At 40.9% G+C, this 11,058-nt stretch overlaps 1 pseudogene; it reads right to left on the bottom strand.

The window, feature by feature from the left end:
- Positions 1-7,018: 7,018 nt before the first annotated feature.
- Positions 7,019-11,058, bottom strand: part of LOC133052710 (rho GTPase-activating protein 17-like) — an 84,826-nt pseudogene continuing 80,786 nt past the window's right edge.

Below are 11,058 nucleotides of genomic sequence, written 5' to 3'. Positions count from 1 at the left end.
CTCTCTTTCTGTGATTTGTTAGTCTTTTGTTCACTTGATCTAGAATTTTTCTGTTTATACAGGTCAAGTAAGAGTTTACCAGGCTTCCTATCTATTTAACTTCCAAGACACCATTACCAATTAGCCAACACCATGTCTACATGAATAGGACTATTCCAGTTGCTGCTTTGACTCTGCTGTCCACTATGGTAACCATGTCCACCTTGACTTTAGCAGTTGAGTGCTTCCACTTAGCCTCTGCCAACCCAAAATTTTATTACTCCCATTGCATTTAGTTTTCTCAATTAAGTGACCATAATTCTCTCTGTAAGTTCTGACCTTCAGAGAAGAATGATTGTGAAGCTCATCAAGGGTTCCAGAGCTCCTGACACAATTTTATTTTTCACAGTGGTGGTCATGAATTATATGTCTTCTGGACTTTCCCAGAGGGGTGAATAGATTTAAAATGAGAAATCCACTCTAACATTCCAATCTCCCTAAGTATCTGAACTCCTCCCTCTACATTAAATTAAGGGAAGTAACATTTCCAACTCAGGAGAAGGCGATGGCACCCCACTCCAGTACTCTCGCCTGGAAAATCCCATGGACAGAGGAACAAGGTAGGCTGCAGTCCATGGGGTCACTACGAGTCGGACACGACTGAGTGACTTCACTTTCACTTTTCACATTCATGCATTGGAGAAGGAAATGGTAACCCACTCCAGTGTTCTTGCCTGGAGAATCCCAGGGACAGGGGAGCCTGGTGGGCTGCCGTCTATGGGGTCGCATAGAGTTGGACATGACTGAAGCAACTTAGCAGCAGCAGCAGCAGCAGCATTTCCAACTCACTGTGTGCCGGTTTTTGGTCCATGTTTTAGCCAAACAACCAAACTATTAGAGCCCATTCTAACTCCCCAAACTACAATATTAAATGTTGTATCTCTGCCTAGCGAATCCATATCCATAAATTTAGTCTGATATAACATTGTGTTCCTTTCACAATTATGTCATACTCTTAATATCTATTTCCATATAACCTCCCAGGTTTTATGTCTGTATAAATTATAAAACTCAAGTAGTTACTTTGGAGTATTCTTCATGGGTCACACTTTGTACCTCACATTTATGGGTCTGCTGGAGTTTGAATCTCGAAGCAGAATGGTGGTGGTGGTGGCAGTGATGGTGGATTCTAAGGAGAATCAGCAATGTTTTGCATGGCAGCTGCTGCAGGTGAGACTATTATAGCTTCCTCAGGAAATGCGTGGTCAATTCCCTTAGACAATTTTGGGAAAGCTGTTTCCACTGGAGGTGGAAAAAGTGCTTACACTATGGGTAGAGAGGCCTCTTTCATTAGGGGTTCAGAGGGTGATTCAATTGGCAAAGACTCATCAGAATTTAGGGGCCCAATGTCTCCAGTTTCATCAAGACCTTTACGCACATCCCCTTCCAACTTTTAGGATCCTATTCCTTCCCTTTAACAGCAGATACTCTGTGAGGCTGGGAGTTCAACTTGTGTTGTAATTCAGACATTCAAAGAATGTAATTCTGCATTTGATTTTTGTCACTCTCAGCATAGAGGTTAAGCACGTACAAAATCTCTTATCTGATTACCCAGTATGTATGTGTGTGTGTGTTGGGGGGGGGGGGTTTGAGGATAGAGATGTAATAATTTAGCAAAAACTTTCTACAGTGATGTTATACGAAACTCAAAATATTTAGTCACCTAAGATTTTAGGATCACATCACTGCAAATTACTTGTGTACATTGTTCAAATAATACAGAGTTCTGGAGTTCCAGCTTTAAGGTTCAAGTCCATCCAGGTGACAGTCCCAACTGTTCATTTTTGCATGGTTTAATTGTCTAAGAGGACAATTCTGGGCTGTGGATAGCTAGAACTTGTAGAACAGTGGCAGCATATGTATAAGCTAGGAGGAAGAGCGATATATTTCCTCCCACTGGGTAAATTATCTAGAAATTTTAACAATCTTAAGATATGTTAAGTGGTTCCTAAGATTTTGCTGAAAAACCATTAGGTAAAACACCATTGCAAGACATGATGTAAATGTGGAAGTAGTCAAGGAGGGGTATTTTTTTTTTTAAGTGTGTGCTCTCTGCCACTGACCAATACAACAGGCTCTATTCATCCACTTGACCCTACTTCCAAGTTTCCTGTTGTTATTCAATCACAAAGTCATGTCTGATTCTGTGTGGCCCCATGGACTGCAGCACACCAGGCTTCCCTGTCCCTCACCATCTCCCAGAGTTTGCTCAAACACATGTCCACTGAGTCAGTGTACCATCCAACCATCTCATTCTCTGTTGTCCCTTTCTCCTTTTGCCTTCAAACTTTTCCCAGCATTAGGGTCTTTTCCAATGGGTCAACTCTTTCAAGCTTCTTCTACTTTATATAAAAACTTATAAATGCCTCTGTCCAACAACCTTGGAAAATATGATCTTACTCTAAGAGTTCTTATAGGAGTTTTACACCTCATGCCACAGATTTTCCTCTCTATACTGTTTATTCTATTCAAAATTTTACTATCATGATGATATCCCCATATCTCTTATCATCCCTATCATTCATGATTTTCTTCTTGTCATATCTTCTCCCCATTCACTTTCTTCTCCTGCTCTATATCATTCAGCCTCAGCACCACCCAGCTTTCAGTGCCCACAGAAGATTCCTCTCTGCTCACCCGTCACTGTGAATATTCTAATATAGTTGAAGAATCTGATGACTCCATGACTGTGGGATTGTTCATATAATTAAAACATTTTAGATTATCATACTTAATATGATTTGTAAGACTTTGCGGGCTAAGCAACCTCAAATTTTTGTTATTCCATCTGTCCAATAAAGTATCCTTGCATTTGTGCCTGCTGCTGCTGCTGTTGCTGCTGCAAAGTCGCTTCAGTTGTGTCCGACTCTGTGCGACCCCACAGACGGCAGCCCACCAGGCTCCCCCGTCCCTGGGATTCTCCAGGCAAGAACGCTGGAGTAGGTTGCCATTTTCTTCGATGCATGAACGTGAAAAGTGAAAGTGAAGTCGCTCAGTCGTGTCCCACTCGTAGCGATTCCATGGACTGCAGCCTATCAGGCTCCTCCGTCTATGGGATTTTCCAGGCAAGAGTACTGGAGTGGGGTGCTGTTGCCTTCTCCAGCATTTGTGCCTAACCAATAACAACATTTGAGGAAGTATCAACCAGCTTTTATAATTTTAATAAACTTTTCCTAACTTTCTAGTCAATGTTATAGTAATGGCATATCTGTCAGTGTAGAATCATAGTTTAAAGAAGAGTAGCACTATTGTTGGATGTCATGATATTTAAGAAATCTGTCCCAGAATGTGATTTCTTTCAAGTCTTGTCTAAACTGTTCTATATATCAGTGGACTTATATAATACTTATTCTTATAATGGTTCTAAATAGCAACCCTCAAAGGTGATATCAAAATTCCTGATGTTTTCTCTGGTTTATACACCACTGTCACCTTGATCCCCTCCCTAACAGGCTTTTTCTCCCAATGTCCTTCAGTGCTTACTTAATCCTGAATCTTCTGGTGAATAGTTTTACTTCACAGTAATACATGTCATATGGAATCTACCTAGACATATTTAAGATAATTCCTAAACATATTTAAGAGAATTCAGATTGTCCCTTTTAAGTTTCATATCTTTATTTTCCATTTTTTTATTTTGTTAGCTGAATTTTAAGAGTCTACTACTGGTATTGGTGCCATTTGTGAATCCTACACTTCCTGCTTTCATCAAATGAAATAGTCTGTGGAATAAATATAGATATAAGATAAGCATGCAGTTGATATATGACTTAAACCAAAGGACAAGCCTAGCTAGCTCTTTGAACAGTGCATTTTATTGACATTTACTTAGTCCTCAATTTACTGTGAAAACTATGTTTTAATGCATTAAATTTTAAATCATTCTCATGTTCTTTGGAGCTTATTTGTCAGTATCAGCAATGATTTGTCAAGATTATATTTAAAGTTAATCTATATGAAATATTTGAAAATAAATGATAGCAATAAAATTGTCAAATTCTACTAGGAAATCAGAGAGTTAATTTTTGTATCACATATTCTTACAGATGTCACTGCTTCAATTGTAGCTTGTGCTCACTATGATCATTTATTCCCTGCTGCAAACTGCTTATATGAACACGTGGATACATTTACTTTGTGGCAACAGGGAAACAGAAGTCAGGTTTCTACAGATGAACTCTCAAGTAAGAATGAAATGAATGTGGCAAAGTTGCACACAGACAACTGAAACTAGCAAAGGATATTATTGAGATATGTTTTCTTAAGTTTAAAGTTGATCCTTGGACCATAGAGTTTTGAAAAACTGCATTCCTTTTTTCTATTGAAAAAGATACTATTTTAGTAAGACTCTAATGTTAGTGTTATTTTAGTACCATAAGAAATTACTGTCACTATTTGATAGAGAACTATATAATAAGATTCTTCTGCTATATTGTGACAAAATATTGAGTAGATTTGGTGCTTGAGGAATCAGGTTATTGTGCTATTGTGCAAAACATCAGTTCTTTATAATCAGTCCAATAGTATGACCTAAGTTCTTCTCATCCAGTGTATTACACAGATAAAAAGGCAATGCAGTATAGAGATTAAAAGCATACACTTTGAAGTCTATTTCTACTACTTTCTAACTGAAAGATATGTAAAAGTTACATAACCTCTATGCCTCAATTTTTTTTTTAATTTGTAAAATAAGGATAATTATATTTGCCTCATAAATATTCAAGGGGGGGGTTAAACAAAATATGGGACTTCCCTGGTGGCTCAGTGTAAAGAATCTGGCTGTCAATGTAGGAGATGTGGGTTCCATCCCTGGGTTGGGAAGATCCCCTGGAGAAGGAAACAGCAACCCACTCCAGTTACCTGGGAAATCCCATGGACAGAAGAGCCTGTGGCCTACAGTCCATGGGGTCGCAAAAGAGTCAGGCATGACTTAGCAACTAAACAACAACAGTGAATATCTGAAAATGCTTATCATTTTGTCTGGCAGTAGTAAATGTTAATTCATCACTATTATTGGCATACAAGAGGTATATCTTTTTAGATTTAATTCTCAGATTTAAATTATCATCATACCTATATAATATGGAGACAGTTTTTAATCATTTCAACAGTTTTACTGCATCTTTTAGACACATGTGATTATGCTTGCATGTCAGAGTATGCTTTTTATGGATCACAAAGTGATTTCCTTTCCTTTAGTATATAACAATTGCAATGCTTTTAGTTTTGGGGGGAAACTAATAAACTTCATGTTTTTCCCAGTGATAATTAGGGAAGGCAAGTAAAAAAACATGGTTCTTGCTCTCGTTTTAATTTTGGGAGAGAAATATGATACATATGATACAGCAAATGTTAGGTATTAATTTCAGACAGTGTCCCAATTTTGAAACACCATTCTCCAATGTAATAAAATAATTGATTTACATTGAAAAGAATCACCACATTCTATACTATTCTCTGCTCCTGGACTTACAGAGTTTTGGAACACATCAAAAGTTTTGGAAAATAAAAAAAATCCAACCAGTAGTGTTTTCCTTATTTCCAGGAATCAAAAGTGGCTGATAACATTCATTTTCTGCTGAATAATTTTAATGATAGCCACATATTGTTGTATGTTTAAATAATGGGTCTGGGATAACCTATAACAATTATTATTTATAAGATTAAAGAAGAACTGTCTTCTAATTTTGAGTGATCTTATGGAAAAGTTAGATCCTGATTATTTGGAATATGTATGTAGCTGATGATAGAAAGTCATGTCTATGATAAAATTCTTAACTGCTTCTACAACCAAACTAACATTGTATGCCTCTAAATCCTTCTAAATAAAAGTTTCCAAATGGAAAAAGACGCATTCTCTACCTCACTGTTATAGAGCTCGTTACACATTTATTAATATTTTAACAAATTGAAGGTAAGTGTTCTGAAATCTTGGTGAATATTCTCTTTTTCTCTTTTGTGTGTTACTTTAAAGTGTCTATATCACAAATTTTAATTTTGTTATAGGGTTAGTTAATATCAAATAAAGATTGTTCCAAAGATGCTTAAGCAAATGTATTGTTCTATATCAAAAGACAAAGCCTTGAAAAACGTCATCTCATGTTCACATGATGATTTAACAAGGTGACTTATACTTTATTAAAATGTAATGAATAAAGGATTTTCCTATTTTTAAAAAAGTAGCATAAAGTTGCCTGTTTACTGTCACAAAGATAATAAAACATTTTTTTTTCCAATGTATAGTTTAATGTATGTTTCTTTGGTCATTTTTTGTTTTCATATAAACCACAGAATATATTTAATTCAAATTAAACATGAAACTAGAATAACGTTCAGTCCTTGTCAATTAGCAATTACATTTTTTTTTAAAGAACAGTACATTTCTGTCTACATTCTGGCAATCCAGCAAAGCATAAGGCAATCCAGTTTGCTGAGGTGATGGATCCAGTGTTCACCCCCAATGTTTGTGGTTCTGAGGGGTTGGGGAGACACAGACCATGCTTCATACAAAATGTCTGAAGGAGACAAAACTCCCTTGTGATACAGGAGAATGAAAGTCCAGGTAGCAGGAAGTAGAGTGTAATGGATGTACTTTGTTAAATAGTCTTCTTTCTTCTTCACTGCTCTTCCTTCATTCCAAGTTGCCAGTGGTGCCACCTGCATGAACAGCAGTGACAAAAGCACATCTTGGCAATGATACTCTTTCTGCTGTAAGTACCTCTTAAAAAAATGGGGAGGGGGGAGGGGACATGATTCTTTCCCATGTAAAGAAAGCCAGCTTCTTCAAGACAGATCACCCAGCTTTAAGCGTCAGCCTCTGCTCTCTCCTAGAGCTGTGAAAAGCCAAGTCTCGCCTTATGAGGCCTTTTTTTCCCCTTCACTGAAAGCTTCTCACTGTTTGGTCTGGAAAGATTAACGTCTGCCTGTCCCTGCTACACTCGCCAGGGTGGAAGGTGTCAAGGGTGGGGCGTGGCTTTCTTCACAGAGCTGTGCTTTCTGTATCATTGTCCATATCCCACAGAATGCGGCCCAGCAGGTCTCTGCTGGCTGAGTCTGAATACATTTCAGGAAAGACACTGCGAAACGGTTCTGAAAACCTAGAATTGGCATCATTAAATATTCTAATTTCAGTTCTTACTGAATATGGCAGGTCATACATCTGTGATTATTTTTGGAGGTGGTGAGAACTGCGATGATGAGGTTGCCATCCCCGATGGGATGGGCGGCAGGAGGATTAGGGGGCGGGGCTGGGGACGTTGGGCCAGTTCCCTGGCTTTGGAACCGGTTTAGGTCACGGTAAGGTTCCAGCGTGTTGCTGTGCGGTCTCGGAGTTACTCACGGCCTGGCTCAGATTCTGTTTTCCGAGGGGCGGGGTGCTGGGGGGTGTCGGTGTCTGGGAAGGGGTGTAGGACAACTGCTGGAGTCAGGTTCACTGGGCGCCCTGGGGGTGGGTGGGCCCTGCTGCTGCGGAGTTTGGTGAGCGCGGCCGGCGGTGTGGTGGCGGGTGGTTGGGGGCTTGGATCAGAGACAGGCTGCTGAAGTACCTCGGAGGTGCAAAGAGCTGCGAGGTGGCACAGATCTGGCCTTGGGCCTGGCCTGGGGGCTGAGTAGGGGGAGAAGGGCTTCAGGTAGACTGCTTTGGTGACTGGCTGGGTGGATGCTGAGATGTTTCTGGAAAACTCTAGCCCCCAGGATGGCTGGGAGGCCGGTTTCCTGGTTTCAGGAGCAGGTGTTTGTTGTTGTTGTTGTTTGTTTGTTTTTAATAACAGTGTGGCTCACACTGTGTGGGCTCAGGCTGGTGGAATTTGTGTGCGGGGGGAGAGGAGGCACAGAGAGCTGATGGGAGCCGGCAACTGACTGGGCCCGGGGTGGGGGTTGGGGGTGAATGGAGTCTGACTGCTGTTTCTCCCTGGTGCAGGTGTATCGGCAGAGTCCTTGGGCTTTGCAGGACTGCTGTCGCCCGGGCTGGGCCCCTGCCCCAGTATGCCCTCAGAGGAGGGGCCAGTCCCACCCCCTGTGCTGCTTTAGGCCCTAGAGCCCTGGGGAGGAGGCTTTGGGCCCACTGGAGCCAAAGTGCTGCCATCTGTAGTCCAGAGTAGCAGCTGAAAAGAAGGGAATGAACACTTTCTATTTAGAGTTCCACCCCGCCAGTGGGCCTGGAAGTCCATAAGCTTCACACCAAAGCTCTCCTTCTTCACCAGGTCCCCCTCCATCACCACCATGCTGGCAGGCCGCTTCCTTTCCAGGGTCCCTGAGTCGACAGGGTTATTTCCAGTGTGGGATGAGTGACTGGAATTTGGGGTGGTGAGAGGTACAAACGCTTCTGACACGTTAAATTCCACCTCTTTGGGGAATAACCAGGTGACACATTGAATGTTGGGTCTGATGACCACAACCACATGGATGGATGTGGCTGCTGCCATCTCGGCAAGCGTTCCTTCATTTTTGGCCCATAAGAAGTTAGTGCCTAACTCGATTGCAAGGCTGCTGAGAGTCATTTTATTAATGTCACTGGTCTGAACAAGTTTTGCAAGGAACTTGTTTAAATACCTAAAGTTAACAAAATTTTGTGGTGGCAACTTCTGACATGTTCTCCACAAATCCTGAAGTTTTTGTCTTGATCCTGTACACTTGCAATTTGCGTCCATTCTTCATACAGATTAAAAGTCATCAAAGGTTCAGGCAGTTCCTGTAAGTAGAACTTTAAAATACCTGCTGCAGTGTTGCGGGGGACGGGGGGGGGGGGGGTTGCGGAGTCGAATTCATCCAGGTGAGAAGTAGAACAGTCTAGAGCAGCTTTCAGTTTCCTTAACTTTGAGGCCCCAACCCCAGTTCAGGAAAGTTTCCTCCTCTTTCTCTCCTGTCTGCAGCAATAGCATCAGGCAACCCTCAAGGTGCAGTGCATCTCACCACTGCCCTGCTTCAGGTGTTCTTGAAAGACGTCCCAAAGGTGGACTTCTCCACCCACTTATCTTGATGGGCTTGCAACTCGTGAAGGACCTTTTCTAAGACTGCTAATGCTTTTCTATGGTAATCTGCTTGAGCTTCTAATAAGGTAACAAAGAATTTGCTGTACTCCCCTTCTTTGACTATAAAGTTGTACATGTCCACTGCAAGCTGATCCTTGTACTCTTCTACTTTATTTCCAACTTCATTCATTTCTTCCTTTAGGTCATCTATTTTTGGTGGAAGCCCCTGCAAGTTGGTTCCTGAAAATTTGTGAGCCTGGTGCTACCTGGTTCTGACCAAGTCCCAGTCTAACACCTGTTTGGCTAGCTGCTTCCTCTGTTTCTGGATTTCGGGAATCTCCATCTCTGCTATGCTGTGCAGGGGGTCCACAATCTCCTTCTTGACAAAGACTTCATGCTGAGAAAGTTCTAGAGCCAGCTGATTCTCAGCATATCCACACCTCTCCAGAATCTTCCCCAGGAGAGAGTCTTCTAGCTGAGTTGATGCTTCCTGCATATTCTGAGTTAGAGTTCTCAGAGGGAGTTTTTTGCTTCTCTTCTTGGCTGGAAGCAGGCCATGAGGTACTTCTGGAAATGGTGACACATGGAGTGCACCATATCTAGGCATCACTAGATCTGTAACAGATCTTTACTGAGGTCTTCTGTTTTCTCTTCTCTGCCCACAGTCTGGTTGACCAGCTGCTTCACATGGTTGAATTGCTTCTTTTTCTTCTTCTTTTTTTGCTACTTTATTTTGTTAATTGAAGGATAATTGCTTTACAGATATTTGTGGTTTTCTGTCATACATCAACCAGAATCAGCCATAGGTAGACCCATGCCATGTCCCCTCCCTCCTGAACCTCCCTCCCATTTCCCTCCCCATCCCACCCCTCTAGATTGTCAAAGAGCCCCTGATGGAGTTCCCTGAGTCATACAGAAAATTCCCATTGGCTATCTATTTAATATATGGTATTATAAATTTCCATGTTACTCTATCCATGTATCTCACCTTCTCTCTCCTCCCCTCCCCCCATGGCCACAGGTCTGTTCTCTGTGTCTGTTTATCCCTTGCTTCCCTGAAAATAAATTAATCAGTATCATCTTTCTAGATTTCATATATACGTGTCAGTATACAATAATTATATTTCTCTTTCTGACTTACTTCACGCAGTTATAATAGGCTCTAGGTTCGTCCACAGCTACATGCAAAAGAATGAAATTAGAACACTTCCTAACGCCATACACACAGATAAAGTCAAAGTGGATTAAAGACCTAAATGTAAGACCAGAAACTATAAAACCCCTAGAGGAAAACATAGGCAGAACACTCAAAGACATAAAGCAAGATCTTCTATTAACCACCTCCTAGAGTAATGGAAATAAAAATAAGTGGGACCTAATTAAACTTCAGAGTTTTTGCACAGCAAAGAAAACTACAAAAAAGGTGAAAAGACAACCCTCAGAATGGAAAAAAAAAAAATAGTAAATGAAACATGCAAGCAGCTCATACAACTGAATACCAGAAAAACCCAATCAAAAAGTGGGAAAAAGACCTAAACAGACATTTCTCCAAAGAAGACATACAGATGGCTAACAAACCCATGAAAAGGTGTTCAATGTCACTCATTATTAGAGAAATGCAAATGAAAACTACAATGGGATACCACTTCACACCAGTCAGAATGGCCATCAGCAAAAAGTTTACAAACAATAAATGCTGGAGAGGGGGTGGAGAAAAGGGAACCCTCTTGCATTGCTGGTGGGAATGTAAATTGACACAGCCACTATGGAAGACAGTATGGAGATTCCTTTAAAAAAAACTAGGAATAAAACCACCATATGACCCAGCAAACCCACTCCTAGGCATAGACCCTGAGGAAACCCAAATTGAAAAAGAAACATGTACCCCAATGTTCATTGCAGTTCAATGCAGTTCACTCATTTACAATAGTTAGGGCATGGAAGCAACCTAGATGTCAATGGACAGATAAATGGATAAAGAAGCTGCAGTACAAATATACAATGAAATAGTACTCAGCCATAAAGAGGAACACATTTCAACTGCTTCTTC

The sequence above is a fragment of the Dama dama genome, chromosome X (genome assembly GCF_033118175.1).
Source record: "Dama dama isolate Ldn47 chromosome X, ASM3311817v1, whole genome shotgun sequence".
NCBI lineage: Eukaryota > Metazoa > Chordata > Mammalia > Artiodactyla > Cervidae > Dama > Dama dama.
This window is presented reverse-complemented; position numbering and strand designations above follow the sequence as displayed.